Consider the following 15897-nt stretch of genomic DNA (forward strand, 5'->3'; position numbering starts at 1 on the left):
ATTCTGCTTTGGACACATTTTGGATGAACAATCCCTAATATGGGAAGCTTTAGATGAATAAAAATACTTGCAGATATAACATTGTTTTGATATATTACTGGTAATACTGAAACTTTTTTATGCTATGATTCCCCCCATTCCACATTTTATGAACATTTCAAATAGATTAAATTTTAGTCTACATCTGTGTGTACCACCTGGATTCTACTATTCACTTTTCTTAACTACTTATTTTAATAATAGCTTTATTGAAGTACATAAAACGTGCTCACTTAAAGGGCACAATTCAGTGGTTCTTAGTATATTCACAGATTTGTACAACCACCACCACAGTCATTTTAGAACATCCTTATCCCCTCCAAAAGAAATCCTGTACATTTAGCAGTCAGTCCTCATTTCTGGCCAGCTGTCTTTCCCAACCCATGGCAGCTTCTTATCTGTTTACTGTCTCTGTTGATTTGCTTAGTTTGGACATTTTATATGACAAAATCTTACAACATGAAGTCTTTTGTAGGCTTCTTTTACTTAGCATACTTTCAAAGTTCATCCATCTTATAGCTTGTGTTAAGTACCTTATTTTTATTGCCGAGTAATATTCCATTGTATGGATAATATCACCTTTTATCCATTCATCAGTTAATGCACATTGGGTTGTTTATATTCTTTGGATAGTATAGATAATGTTGCTGTGAATATTCCTGCATAAGTTTTTGGGCAGACATAAGTTTTCACTTTCCTTGGGTATATACTTAGGGAGTTGCTGGGTCATGTAGTGGTTCTGTGTTTAACCTCTTGATGAACTGGAAAACAGACTTGTTTTCCAAAGTGACTGCAGTATTTTACATTTCTGTCAGCACAGTGTATGAGATTCCAGTTTCTTCACATCCTTGCCAACACTTGTTTTGATTATTATAAGCCATCATAGGGTATGAAGTGGTATCTCATTGTGCTTTTGATTCGCATTTATTTAATTACAGATGTCGAGCATCTTTTCATGTGCTTATTGGCCATTCATATATTTTATTTGGAGAAGTATATTCATATCTTTTGCCCATTTTGAAGGTGGGTTATTTGTCTTTTTATTAAGTTATAAAGTTCTTCATTCTAGTGACAAGCCTCTTATGAGATAGGATTTGGGGATATCTGCCATTCTGTGGGTTTTTTCACTTTCTTAATGATATCTGCTGATGCATGAAAGCTTTTAATTTTGATGCAGTTCAGGTTTTTCTTTTGTCACTTGTGTTTTTGGCATCATCTAAGAAATGTTTCCTAATTCAAGATAATGAAGACTTGTATAATTGCCTGTTTTCTTCTAAAAGTTTTATAGTTTTAGCTTTTATATTTAGGCCTTTGATCCATTTGGAGCTAATTTTGGTATATGCTATAGGTAAAATACCAGCATTATTCTTTTGTTTGTAGCTATCCAGGTGTCTTCATACCATTTTTTTGAAAAGACTATTCTTTCCTTCTTGAATGACCTTGGCACCCTTGCAGGAAATCAATTGACTATTTTTAGACACTTCAATTCTGATCTATTTATCTATATATCTCTATGCCATTATTACATTGTCTTGATTTTGTAGCTTTGTGTAGTAAGTTTTGAAATTGGGACGTGGGAATCCTCTTTTTTTTTTTTTCCCCCCAAGTTTGTTTTGACTATTCTGGGCCCTGTGAATTTCTGTGTGAATTTTAGGATAAGCTAATCAATTTCTGCCAAGAAGCCAGCTAGGATTTTGATAGAGATTGTGTCGAACCTGTGGATCAATGTAGGGAGTAGTACTATCTTAATATTAAGTTTTCTGACCTATTTAAGATGTTTTCCTATTTAAGTCTTTAATCTTTCAACAGTGTTACATAGCTTTCAAGTATAAGTTTTGTACTTCCTTAGTTAAACTGTTTTATTCTTTTCGATGCTATTATAGATGGAATTATCTTAATTACATATTAGAATAGTTTATTGCAAGTGTATAGAGATACAGTTGAGTTTTGTATATTTATCTTGTATCTTGCAACCTTACTAAACTTATTTATATACTTACTAATATTTTAGTGGAAGCCTTAGCATTTTCTTTATATAAGATCATGTCATTTGCAAATAGAGATTTTTTTTCTTTTCCATTCTGATGCTTTTTATTTCATTTCTTGCTTAATTGCCCTAGCTAATAGCTCTACTACAATTTTGAATAGAAGTGGCAAGAGCAGAAATCCTTGTTTCTGATCTTAGGAGGAAAGCATTTAGTCTTTGGCCATTAATGATGAAAGCTGTGGGGTTTTCTTCTTTTTCTTTCTTTCTTTTTTTTTTTACAGATGCCATTTATCAGGTTGAGGAGTTCCCTCCTGTTCCAAGTATATTGAGTATTTTTATTATGAAAAGATGTTGGATTTTGACAAGTGCTTTTTCTTCATATATTCAGGTGATCATACAGTCTTTGTCCTTTACTGATATAGTATATTATTAGATTAATTGGTTTTTGGATGTTAAATTAAACTTACATTCCTGGAATAAATCTCATTTGGTCATGGATGAGAGTTATATGTTGCTGGATTTGGTTTCTTAACAGTTTTGTGGAGTTTTGCATCTATATTCATAAGTGATAATGGCTTGTAGTTTTCTAGTGACTTTTTGGATTTGGTATCAGGATAGTACTGGCTTCATAGAAAGAGTTGGGATACCTTTCACTTTTTACTATACTTGCCTTATGTGACCAGTATTTTGTGTGATACCTTAAGTTACATTTTGGTGGACTGTTTTCATATTATTGTAATGAACTGTAAGATGTTGCTTCCAAATTCAACATCTGATTAGGTGAAATAAGGCATAATACAGCGTTAGACTGATAACTCTTTTGAAAGTAATTGGTATACCTTGAGTAGATATAGCTTGAGTTAGTCTGAAAATTTTTAAGGATAAAAGTATAAACTTTTAATAGATGATTAATTTATCCACTTAAGCAGATAGATTAAATCTATCAAAAAAACCTGATAAGATTTTTGATTTTGTAACAGAGTGGCTTTTAGATTTTAATGAGTATTGGCTTTATTATTGACAGCATGGCCGAGCGTGACCACCCAATGTACCTGAAGTGCTTATTGTAGCATTGTCTTTCAGTTTGTGGAGAGAAATGGTAGCTTGAAAAAGGTCTAATAGGTGTTTTGTTTTGCTTGTTTTTACTTAGGTGAAATGTCCATGTAGTGAAGTGCACAGATAAACTTTAAGTGTACTATTTGAGTTTTGACAAATGTACATATCCATGTAACCACTACCCTAATCAAGATAGAGAACATTGCTATCACTCTTAAAGTTCCTTCATGCTCCTTGGCAGTTAATTTCTCTATTTCGCCGATAACAACCACTGTTTTGCTTTCTATAACCGTACATTAGTTTTGTCTGTTTTTGAACTTTATATAAATGGAATTGTACAATGATTGTCTTCTTTCAGCATAATGTTTTTGAGATTTATCCATGTTTTTGCGTGTATCATTAGTTTGTTCCATTTTTGTTTTTGCACAGTATTTCACTGTATGGATATAGTGGAACTTATTTATCCATTCATATGTTGATGGCCATTTGGATTGTTTCTAGTTTTTGTGGGTTGAGGTTTTCATTTCTCTTAGATAAATACCTAAGAGTGGAATTGCTTGATCAGAGGAAAGCCCCTAATAGGTTTTGGTATTGTTCCATCTCCTACAGCTTGGAATGTTTAGGCTGTAATAATAGGCTACTCAGTGCCTGCAAGAGATAAATCTTGTTATAGTACAACACTTAACAAATTGTATTATAATATCTTATAATTTTACAATAACCCTTATGGATATTTTAAAAAGTACTTTGTTCAGCTGTATTTTAAGGGCAATACTGTGTGATTTGTGGGCAAACAGGCTACTTTTAGATTGGCTTTATAAACATAAAAACATGTACCAGTAGAAATGAAACTGTTTGATAGTAGCAATCTGAATTTTATATATAAAATTAATTTGACAATAAAGCTGAAAAATAAAGAGAATTGGAAATGCTGCGGATCTAACAAAGTTGAGTTTTTAAAAAAATGCAACCTTCTTATTCATGCAGTATTTCATATAAGGCTATTTTTAGGTATTTTATAAGGAAACTTCTGTTTGTGAGGTGCATTAACCTGTCTAGTGTAGCACATCTTGGGCTCACCTGGCCTAGCTCTCTAGAGGTAATTAATAGTGCCTCTAGTTTCTCTTTCCTTCATTAGTTACCCCTTAAGAAGGGGGTAAGTATGCATTTATATTTTAATCTCTAAAGCTAAAGAATCACTATAATGTGTCTTAAAAATAAGATCATAGAACTAAGGATGATCATAGCCAGTTTGTATAATTTTGCCCTACATTCTTATATATTTCTGTTATCTATGGCTAGGGAAAGCAGAATCATAACATGCTATTAATTCAGAACCTGCACATGGATTCTTTGGTATTAGACCACTTTAAAAAAAACTTCACTTAGGTGGTATTAGAAACACTTTCATAAAGACATGTGATCATAATTTCTTGGTTATGAATTTGTGGGTCAGTTCAGCATTGCTGAGCTCCATGGCTCTCATCCTTCTCCTGGAACTAGTAGGCTCGTGGTACTTGCAGGATGATGGCAGAAGCACAGGAGGCAAGTGGAATCACTGAGATGGTTTAAGTCTTGGCATACTATCACTTCTGCCCTCATTGTATTTGCCAAAGCAAGTCTCATGGTTGAGCCAAGTATTAGGAGTGAAGAAATATATTCTGCCTATACCAGGACAAACTGCAAAGTCACATGACAGAAGGCATGTGTATAGGGAATAGTGAAGAATTAGGGCCAATAACATAGTCTGTTACATATGGAAAATTAAAAACATATGCACAAGTAGAGCAAATAGTATAACATCCCTATCATGTGGCTCAACAGTTATAAACACACTAAGTAAACATATGTTTACTTAGTGCCTCAGAGTAAGTTATGTACTTCTAGTCTCTATTTTTGAATGTTAACATTGGTCAGTAGATTTTGGTGTTGCCAACTTACCCATCCATTATCAAGTTTCTCATCGGTGTGTCATGAGACAATTTTAATAGCCAGTGCCCTAGTTCAGGGCTCTCACAGATCTGCAGTAAAAATCCAGTTAAAATTTTTTTTTTTTACAGATTTTATTCTACTAATGACTGCTATTTTGTAAACTACAATAATTTTTTAGACCAATTACATTTAAAAAAATCTAAAACAAAAAGAAAAATCAAAGCTCGCAAATTTTATTGTAGAGTCAACAGAAATAAAATTACTCTATCAACTTATACACATTTATGAATGCTTATGTAAAATTTATGTACCTTTGTTTTTTAGATTATGAACAGTTTGCAGACTGTTACTGGTCCTTCTGTGGACCACAGTAGCTTAGATTCATCATTTTATTAGGGATTGCAAAATGGCGATATTCTAGTTCTATTATTTCTGGAATTCTTTTATAATAAAGAATTTTCTCTCCTTAACGGATGGTTACTTGTGGTAGAGTTCCTGCTGGAAAGGCAAAATGCATGCCTTCCCATTAGCTTCACTAATTTTTTTAATAGTCTTTTCAAGTTTTATTTTGTTATTATTTGCAACAACATATAGTTGCTACAAAAGAAAGGGCCACGTGTAGAAAGGCGACTGGGTTTATTAAGTATAATAGTAGCATTTTGAAAAATAGACTATGTGCTAATACCTGTGAAATTATGTTCTATTGCTTAAACTTTACAATTTTTTTTCCTTAAAAAATGTATAATGCTTGCCTTCAGTAGCACATGTACTAGAATTGAAATGATACAGGAAAGATTAGCATGGCCCCTGTGTAAGGACGACACACAAATTCATAAAGTGTTCCCTATTTAAAAAATAAAGAAAAGGAAAAGAATATATAGGTCTTTTCTAAGCTAAAATTACTTAAAAGTATTTTAGGAGTAGTGATTATATGAGGCAAAATTGATTGTTCACAAACTCAGCAGTATATTTAGGAAGAGATAGCTCTTTGATTATCTTTCATCTCTGCATGAAGAATGTCATCTTGAAGTCATCTTTAGTGTACTGAGATAGTGTGGCAAGATGAAGTGAGGCCTTGAAGTGCGGGGATAAATCTGTATTATTTGTTTCTTTGTTTGCTTCTTTGCAAAGAATCTTTGGTCCTTTTTCATGTTAACAAGCTACACACATGTGCACAATTGATGTCACTTTCAAAAAATATTTTCTGTTAAAAATGATAGATCTCAGTCACAGTAAGAATGCAGAGTTCAGTTGGGAAACTAAAGGTCAACATAGAGAAAAAAACCTGTGAGGTGACTGAAGAGATAATCAGACTGAACATAGTTCAGAACTTTTCCCTCCAGTGTTTTAATAGTATGACAACAGTCATTACTGCATGTTTAGATGTGTACACTGACAACTTTTAGAAATAAGCAGGTTGATTTGGGCAGATTGATAGCGGTTTAGATTTACCTATAGGTAACCTTGTTCCTCAGTTTGCTAATGCTTACCATTGAATGGAAAAACTACTATAATAAAACTTTTAAAGATTTAAAAATCATGATGTAAAGAGTAGTATACTTTAATTTAGCCAACAGTGCCAAATTTTCTTATTTATTTAATTTAGAACTGGCTGCATAAGTGTAGTTTGTCAACTAGATAACATAGCCATAACTTTCTGGTAAGACCTCTTTTAATATAAATGTAATCCAAGGAGAAAATAATTATTTACTTCAAAAGGTTTAAATATTGGGATTAGAAATTGATACACTGGATTAAGTTTTTATTTTCCCTGAAGTTAGAAGAGAAAGATAATACAGGGTTGTGGTTTTATCTTTTTACCTGGTGTTTGCATAACTGTATTTACTTTACCTGAGAAGATGGAATTCCTCAGCCCTTTCCATGGTTAGGGCTTCTGTTTGGGGGCGCTCTGGCTGTCTTTAAGTGGATGCTAAAAGGAATATCTGAGTCCAAGCTAAACTACTTTTTTAATTCATTGATTTAGATAGTACATTCAAACTGTTCATTATGCTCAGGGAGTGGTGCCCACTTGAACTTGAAAGGAGCTGTTGGCACCTTATTTATAGATAAGGGTAGAAGAGAATTTGGAATGACTTTGAAGACTTAAGTCAAAACAATATGAAGTTCTAATTAGAAGCACAAATTGATTTAGTAGAGGAGAAAAATAAGTTAGAAATGATATAGAGATCGTGGTGGTTTGGTCCCATTTATTGTGTAGAAACAAAGTAGGAGTGATGAATACCTACTAGCTTAGCATCTCTATAGGGAAAGAGTTTTCTCCATGTATGAAGTCATTAACAAACTAAAATAAAAGGCTAAGACAACACTGTATGTCACTAGGGGCTTGTATTTCCCAAACTTATTGAACACTGAAAACAACAGTAATTTAAATGGAAGGAATTCCAATAGAACCCAATAGGTTGCATGTTCAGATTGAAGGAGATAGAGAAGAATGAACTCAGATAAATTGAATGCTCAAAATTTTTTACAGTGTCTAATATCTACAAATGTATTGAAATTGTAAGACAAATGGAGCAGAAGTTAGTGATTATAATTTAGGCAACATGAAACAATTGCTGTTTGGTAAGCATTGCTTATACAACTCAACGTATATCTAGTGTTGAATATTAATGCATCAAGGGTTATATCATGACTTCTAGATTTGTCTCAGGTATAACACCATTTCCTAAAGGCATGTTATACATTTGTTACATAAAATGAACAACTGTATAACTATCACCTATATTTAATAATTACACCTAGAATTTTTATATATAAGACTTAGACCTTTTTTTAGAATCATATACCAATTATTCACAGATAAAGATTATCTATGTATATGTATGAAGTAAATTAGTTTTGATATTTCTAAATCTCTATGCTCAGTCTAACTCTTCTAAATTACCTTTTGATTTGAGTTAGTTGTCCAGGTCTTTTTTTTCCCATATATCTTCTATGCCATCAAGAATTTTGGTGGTTCAGCATTTCTTGAGAGTGCTCAGTTACTTTTGGGATTTTTTTCTAGGCCATTGACAATTCATTCTGCAAGTTTTGATGCTAGCACTTCCTCGATCTTACCAGAAGATGTCAATGGAAGTTTTTCAGATAATAACCAGAACTCAGTCTGTCAAATGGTTTTTCAGTGTTTTGGCGACTGTCCAATCACATACGACTAGGAAAAACGATTCACTACACTTTTCGGGGATCGTACTCAACTGTTCATGAAATACTTAGAGGAATGACGTAGATGATGAGTTTATATAAAACGCTAACCTGTCTATTCTAGATGACTTTTAACCAAGCTCACCTGTATTTCTTTGCCTGAACCCTCGGGTCATTTTTCTGCGCTAATTTTTGCCTGAACCTTTGGGTCAAATTTCTGCGAAATTTCCTGAGGTGCTCTGGGAATCGCTTTCTCTTAAGGGATTTTATGGCAAATTGTACATAACTGTGACCACGGCAATGACAGTGGTATCATTGAGCTAGTGGAAAACTTAAAATACAGTGTGATTTCAGAGATGTCTGACTTTTTTCATTTGGCATGTTTAAGATTGATTAATCCTTGCTAGGATTTGTCTGCAGGAGGACAGCATACCACTCCTGGGACCATGGAGAGTTTAAAGAGCAGTTTAGGCTAAAAAGTAGGCCAAGGCCTCATAGGGTTTGAAAATTATTTTGGACTGTATTGAACTTTATTATAAGGGGAAGTTACTAGAGGGTTTTAAGCAGGGAAAGGACTTGAAACAGATTTTTTCCTTTTAAGCACACCAAGTGATTAAAGTCAGTATTACTAGTAGTAGAACAAATGAACATTTTGTCCTTATTGTTATCACGTCAGGAGGAAGCATGATAACATAACCAATGTAAAATTATTGCCGAAAAGTATTTCTAGAATCTAATCATAAGGCAACAAACAAATCCTGGTTTAGGACATTCAACAAAAAGGTAGTCTGAACTTTTAAAAAAAAGTCAACATCATGAAAGACCATAAAAAGGTAAAGTAAATAGTTCTAGATTAAAGGAGACAATGACACAACGTTGTATATGGTTTGGTAGGATTCTGGAATTTTTTTAAAAAGCCATAAAGGACATTATATGTAATATTTTGGGAAATTTGTTTGTGGATACTATCAGTGTTAAATTTCTTGAGTGTAATAATGGTATTGTAGTTATGTAGGAGAATATTCCTGTTTGTAAGAGGTGCATGCTGAGAAGATTTTTGGAGAATGAAGTACCTACAGCTTGCTTTCTTGTAGTTTGAAGAGTAGGGGAGTATATAGAGAGAGAAAGAAGCAAATGTGGCAAAATGTTACTAATGCTGAATTTAGGTGGAGGGCGGTGTTGTTCATTTTACTATACTTTCAACTTTTTCTGTAGGTTTAAAATTTTTCAAAATAAAAGAGGAGGGTAGACCAAGCATATAAAGACAAGAGCTAGGGTCTTAACTCTTGAGTTTAACTCTGTAGCGGTAGGTTCAAACTTTATTTAACATTGGGTATGAGATGGTCTCTTATGGAAAACCTTCTGTGAAGTTGACATTTCTAAAGTACCTGAGGTGGTGGATAATTTTGTGAAGAAAATATACTGATTTCTAGAGTTTATTTAGGGTGTGGTAAGTTTAGATAGGTAAATATGGTCAAACTTTCAGTAGCCTTTTGGTAATGAAAGGATTATTCTGGGTAATTGAGTACCTCAGATCACTAAAATGTCTGTGCGGAAGGTGTTTTTAAAATCTCTTTTAATCTTAAAACTTTTAATTTCCTTTTGACAATTAAAAGCTTCTAAAGTGAAAGGCCTTTTTGAAGGGTAACTACCCAAGTTTTATATTTTTGAAATTCAATTTCCAAAATAATTTATATAGTACAGTAACACATTCTCAGACATCAGAACATTATTTCACTCACATAAGCAAACTTTCTAAAGTAATAAAGCTTCTATCTTTTTAGTACCAAAATATTAAAAATAAAATAACTTTGAAGGTAGCCTTCTAAAAATATATTTGTTTACCCACTTTCCTTCCAATTGTTTTGGGGTTTGGAAAGACCTGTATTTTAGTCTTGCTTTTGCCAATATGTTCCCAGGCAAATAACATGATTTTTTATCTGATTCTTATTTTCATCTATAAAATAGAAATACATATTGTTAAGAATGAATAAAGCACCTGAAATAATAGGTGCAAAACTAAATGTTAGTTCCCTTCTTTTGCTTTAAGAAATCTTTCTATTGTAAAATAAAACACAGATAACTTCACACAACAAATATATAGTTGAGTGAATTGTAAGTTATATGCACTTTTTATCCAAACTATTCAAAGTTTTTTTTTTTTAAGTCCAACAATTTTGTTAAGATTATGTCTTAAGATTGGTTATTCTGGGTTCGTAGTCTAAATTTGATTCATATTCTTTCATATAATTTTCTTAATATCTTTTAGCTCATTTGGAAATAGGGCATTCTACTTTTGATCTGTTGAGTACGTCTTTCTGTCTTGCTCTCTTGTGGAGATGTTATTCTATTTCTTATTCCCTCTTTTTTTTACTATTTATAACTTTGTATGGGATTTAACTTCTGTACCCCTATTTCTTTTTAATGTGAATTTAATTTTCCTGAATATTTAGAAAGAATCTTGGTTCAGATAACATAACTTTATAAGCATCCCCTTCTGTTAACATGGCAGCTTGTATTCTGAGGATTCCTGACTCTGATCCCACCCCTTCCGCCCTTCTCTTTTTCTTCTTCCTTGTCCTACTTAATTTTGATTCTGCTCCCAGCAGTTGCTTCTCATCGTGAGCCCTGTCCTGGAAGGAAGCCCTGGACTGTTAGTTTTGAAGGTTCATGAGAATTAAACTCTTATACTCCCTTTAGACTTACCTTGAGCCTTTTTCCACCTGTGCACCGTGGTGTAGGCACACCTCCTCCCAGTGCAGCTGCTGTTCTCCAGTTGGCCCTTGTACTTTCTAGCTGGTACTCATTTGTAATTTTGGAATTCACTTGTTCTCAAGTTCCTAATGAGGCCAGGTTGCTTCCTACACAGATGCTATAATACCAGGGTTTGTGACTGGTAGTTTGTTCCCACCAGCTTATATTTTGAGGTTATTAGGGGGATTACTTGTCATTTATTAAATGACATGGTAAATGTCTTGGGTTTTGGTTTTGCTGTCTGGTCATTCAGTGATATGTGTGGGGGGGATTCAGGAAGATCCAAAAATGATGCTATCTCTATCTTCGCTGAATCTGCCAGATTCTTTTGCCTTATTCTTAAATAGGAGGCTGAATATGGTTTAGTTTTTCCTTAATATTGTTGTCTTGATATCTTAGAAGATATCTTTATGAATATCATTTACTTTATTTTGATGACCTCCAGTCAGTTGGATATTAACCTTAAACCTTTAGGGTTTGTCTTTACTTTTTAATAGATTTTATAACAAGAAGAGATTTTTGTGTCTTGTGATGTTAAATTTCATTTGTCTCTACTATTGATGTTACTAACAGCTAACTTCTTTTCTCATTAGGGTATTTTTTCTCATCTGTTGAAGGTTTGGAAGTCCTAGTTATCGAACTTTACAACTCTATGTGAAGTAAAAGTAAATAGATTGAAAGTTTTGAGGGAAAGGAACTTTTGATTTTATTATTAGTGACGTTTTGCTTTCTTGTTGAAGCTTTGTGCCGAATAGGCAATTTGATAGCTGAGGTAGAAGTAAAGGAAGAATTCACAGTGTTTCCTCGATGACCTCTCATATAATCTGAACACTTTTTAAAATTGCTAAGAAAACAGTAAAGAATTTTCTTTTAAAATAAATTTGTTTAAGTAAAAATTAGTTGATTTAAAGAAATAGTTCTCACTGCACAATAGCAAAACAACTGTAAAAATGATCATTTAAGCTGAAACTGCAAAAGAATTTTAATAATCAGTGGAAAAATTATGGTTTCGTGACCTTTAAAAATTTTATTAAAACAATAACTTACAATTAATTATAAAAGTATAGAGAAATAAAATAGTAAAACTACTATTTAGTATAGGATAACTTAAAACATTAGAAACATTGAAACTTGTTTTATTTCTTTGTAAAAATGTATCACAAGTAGTTTAAACAGTGTTTCCCTTCACTTCTTTTCTATGACTTGATGGCTTTCAATATTTTATTCTTTGCACTTCGAATGTCATGAAATATCTCCAGTAGTTTCTCTAAAATTTGAAGTATTTTTCTGGATTCACTTTCTCTGGGACAGCCTTTTCATTCTTTTCATCACAGTGACTTTCTTCATTGATGTTGATAAGTTCCCATTTGCTAAGTTCCTCTGCCTGCACATCTAAAGGCGCTCAAACCACAGCAGTGTCAACATTGCCATGGCCAACTATTTCTTCTGTAACTTCATTTACACTGGATTCGAATTTCACTTCCAGCGCATGACTTTTCATTTCTTTGCTGCACTTTCATCTTCATTGGTAAGTTCTCTTTTTGGATTATCCATATGTGTAGAATATCATGTGGCTTTATCACTGGGTGTCAAGGAGTCAACAGCTGCACTCTTGTCTGTTGATTGTCAATGCCCAAACAGCAACAGACTTTGAAAGAAGGGACATGATTGGTCACTGATCGTGATGCTCATCTGTCTTTTATGTGATGATTTGTGGATTGAAGAACTGGCATTGAAGTTTGTATTTTATATACTCACAGTTAATATATGGTAACTGAAATTTGAGCCATGTTCTTCAGGACTGGTCTTGTTAACTAAACCTTGGTATACACCATGGTAACTGAAATTCATGCATACCAGAATCATGCAAAATGAGAACTATGCCTGTAATTAAAAAAAAAGAAAGAAAGAAAGAGGCTATATTTGGATTTGGAAAATATGTGAAGGTGATCATAGGACTGAATCTGAGAAATTTACATAATAACGTAGTAGTCTTTCAAAAACACTTTATTCTTTACAAGAAAATAGTTTAAGATTAAGGGATCTTAGGTATATTCCTTAAAGGGGAATTCGTGTGTGTGTGTGTGTTTGTGTGTGTACGTGTACATTAAGACTAAAGGCAAAGGTCTGAAAGGAAAAAGTTTTAGCATTTCTTGCACTAATATATTCTGTAAACTTCTACTTCTTTCTGCGATTTGATTCTTCTCCATTGTTCAATACTTATATGATTAAAACCTTCATATTTGTAATCTGAGTAATTCTGGCCTGTGGTTGGTCCCTTTTGTTAAATCCTCCTCTGTAGTGGTTGTGATTGTTGGTATTTCATTACTCAGCAGAAGTGTTGTGAGGTCTGCATTTATTTTTTTTGCATAAATAGAAAGGGAAGAGGGCTATAAAGGGTTACATAGTGCCTAAGGGACTGAATTAAGCTCTTTTTTATGTGCAAACTTTACAACTTGGAAGGGGAAAAAACTCCAAAAATGTTTATTGAAACATTTACAATATATTGAAGAGTATAAAGAAACAAAGTTCAGATCACCTATAGTTCTGTCACTCAGATAAAACCTCTGTTAATATTTGGGTGTATATCAGTCCATACTTTTGTTTTCATACATGTACACAAATATTCTTTCACTTTTACACAAAATATTTAAAAATGGGACCACATTGTATATGCTTCCTCCAAGTGGATTTCTAGGGTACAGACACATTTTTAAAGCTTTTTTTTTAAAAAGAATATCCAAAACATTATATAGAGACTAGATTAAAATGAACACAATGTACCTCTCTCCCAGGTTTAATGATTTTAGTAAATAAGCACTCTTGTTTCATCTGTACTCTTGCATTATTACGAAGTCAGTTCCAGGTAAATATTTCAGCATACATAGTTAAAAATTTTACTTTTTTCCAAATTGCTTTTCAGAAAACTGTCATCAATGTACACTTGACAGAGATAAGATTTAAAAAGCTTTAAAAAGTTTTAATGTTGTTATTCAGTATGGTATTGGAAGTCCTACTCAGAGTAATCAGGCAAGAGAAAGAAATAAAAGACATCCAAATTGGAAATCAAGAAGTCAGATTGTCACTTTTTGCAGACATGATTCTTTATATAGAAAACCCTAAAGACTCTGCCAAAAAAACTATGAGAAACAATAAACAAATACAGTAAAGTTGCAGGATACAATATCAGTGTACAAAAATCCATTGCATTCCTATATGCCAACAATGAAAAACCAGAAAAAAATGAAAAAAAAAATTCCTTTGCATTTGCAACAAAAAAGAATAAAGTACTAGGAATAAACTTAAAGGATGTGAAAGACCTATACACTGAAACCTATAAGACCTTATTAAACCAGCAAAAAATGAAAAAAAAAATTCCTTTGCATTTGCAACAAAAAAGAATAAAGTACTAGGAATAAACTTAACAAAGGATGTGAAAGACCTATACACTGAAACCTATAAGACCTTATTAAAATAAGTTGAAGAAGACACAAAGAAATGGAAAGATAGTCTGTGTTCATGGATTGCAAGAATCAACATAGTTAAAATGACCATATTACCCAAAGCAATATACAGATTTAATGCAATTCCTGTCAAAATCCCAACGACACTTTTTAAAGAAATAGAGCAAAAAATCAGATTTGTATGGAACCACAAAAGACCCCAAATAGCCAAAGCAATAGAAAAAAGAACAAGGCTAGAGGTATCAGACTCCCTGACTTCAAATTATACTACAAAGCAACAGTAATCAAAACAGTATGGTATTGGCAGAAAAACAGACACACAGACCAATGGAACAGAATCGAGAACCCAGAAACAAACCCACTCATATATGGACAAATAATTTTTGACAATGGAGCCAAAAGCATACAATGGAGACAGGAAAAGCCTCTTCAGTAAAGGGTGCTGGGAAAATTGGAAAGCCACATGCAAAAGAATAAAACTAAACTGTTTGTCACCATACACAAAAATTAACTCAAAATGGATCAAAGACCTAAATATAAGACCTAAAACAATAAAATGCATAGACGAAAACATGGGTTATAACCTCATGGACCGTGGTCTTAGAATTTTATGAATTTGACCTCAAAAGCAAGGGAAGTAAAGACAAAAAAGTAAAGGCAAACTAAAAAGCTTTGCACAGCAGAAGAAACCATCAACAAAGCAAAGAGGCAATCAACTGAATGGGAGAAGATTGTTATTTGCAAAGAATGCCTCCGATTGCAGGCTAATATCCAAAATATATAAAGAACTCATACAACTCAACAGCAACAAAAAATCCATTTAAAAAATGAATAAAGGACCTGAACAGACACTTCTCTCAAGAAGACATACAAACAGCCAACAGACACATGGAAAGATGTTCAACTTCACTAGCTATTAGCGAAATGGAAATCAGAACCACAATGAGAGACCACCTCATACCTGTTAGAATGGCTATCATCAACAAGACAATAACAAGTGTCAGAAAGGTCGTGGGGAAAAGGGAACTCTTTCATATATTGCTGGTGGGAATGTAAATTGGTACAGTCACTATGGAAAACAGTATGGAAGTTCCTCAAAAAAAAAATTAAGAATAGAATTACCATGTAATCCAGCAATCACTCTCTGGGTATCTACCTCCCCCCAAATTTAAAAATGTTTATTTTTAAAAACATATACCCGTATGTTAATTACAGCATTATTTACAGTGGTCAATACACAGAGACAACTGAAATGTCCTTCGATAGATGATTGGATAGAGAGACGATGTGGTACGTGTATACAATGGAATATTACTTAGCCACGAGAAAAGATGAAATACTGCCATTTGTGACAACATGGATGGATCTTAAGAATATGCTAAGCGAAATAATTTGGACGGAAAAAGTTGAGAACCATATGATTTCACTCATGTGGTATACAAAACTGAAAGCAACAAACAAAAACTCATAGACACAGACAACAGTTTAGTGGTTACCAGAGGG

At 33.1% G+C, this 15897-nt stretch overlaps 1 protein-coding gene and 1 non-coding gene across 3 annotated transcripts in view; both read left to right on the plus strand.

Moving 5' to 3' along the window:
• GMPS (guanine monophosphate synthase) overlaps positions 1 to 15897 on the plus strand; it is a 61951-nt gene that overhangs the window by 5234 nt on the left and 40820 nt on the right. The window lies entirely within an intron of this gene.
• On the plus strand, positions 5759 to 5866 carry LOC111732943. Its single transcript, XR_002777765.1, has one exon. It is a non-coding gene; the product is annotated as a U6 spliceosomal RNA (small nuclear RNA).

This window comes from Pteropus vampyrus, unplaced genomic scaffold, assembly GCF_000151845.1.
Source record: "Pteropus vampyrus isolate Shadow unplaced genomic scaffold, Pvam_2.0 Scaffold12, whole genome shotgun sequence".
Classification (NCBI taxonomy): Eukaryota; Metazoa; Chordata; class Mammalia; order Chiroptera; family Pteropodidae; genus Pteropus; species Pteropus vampyrus.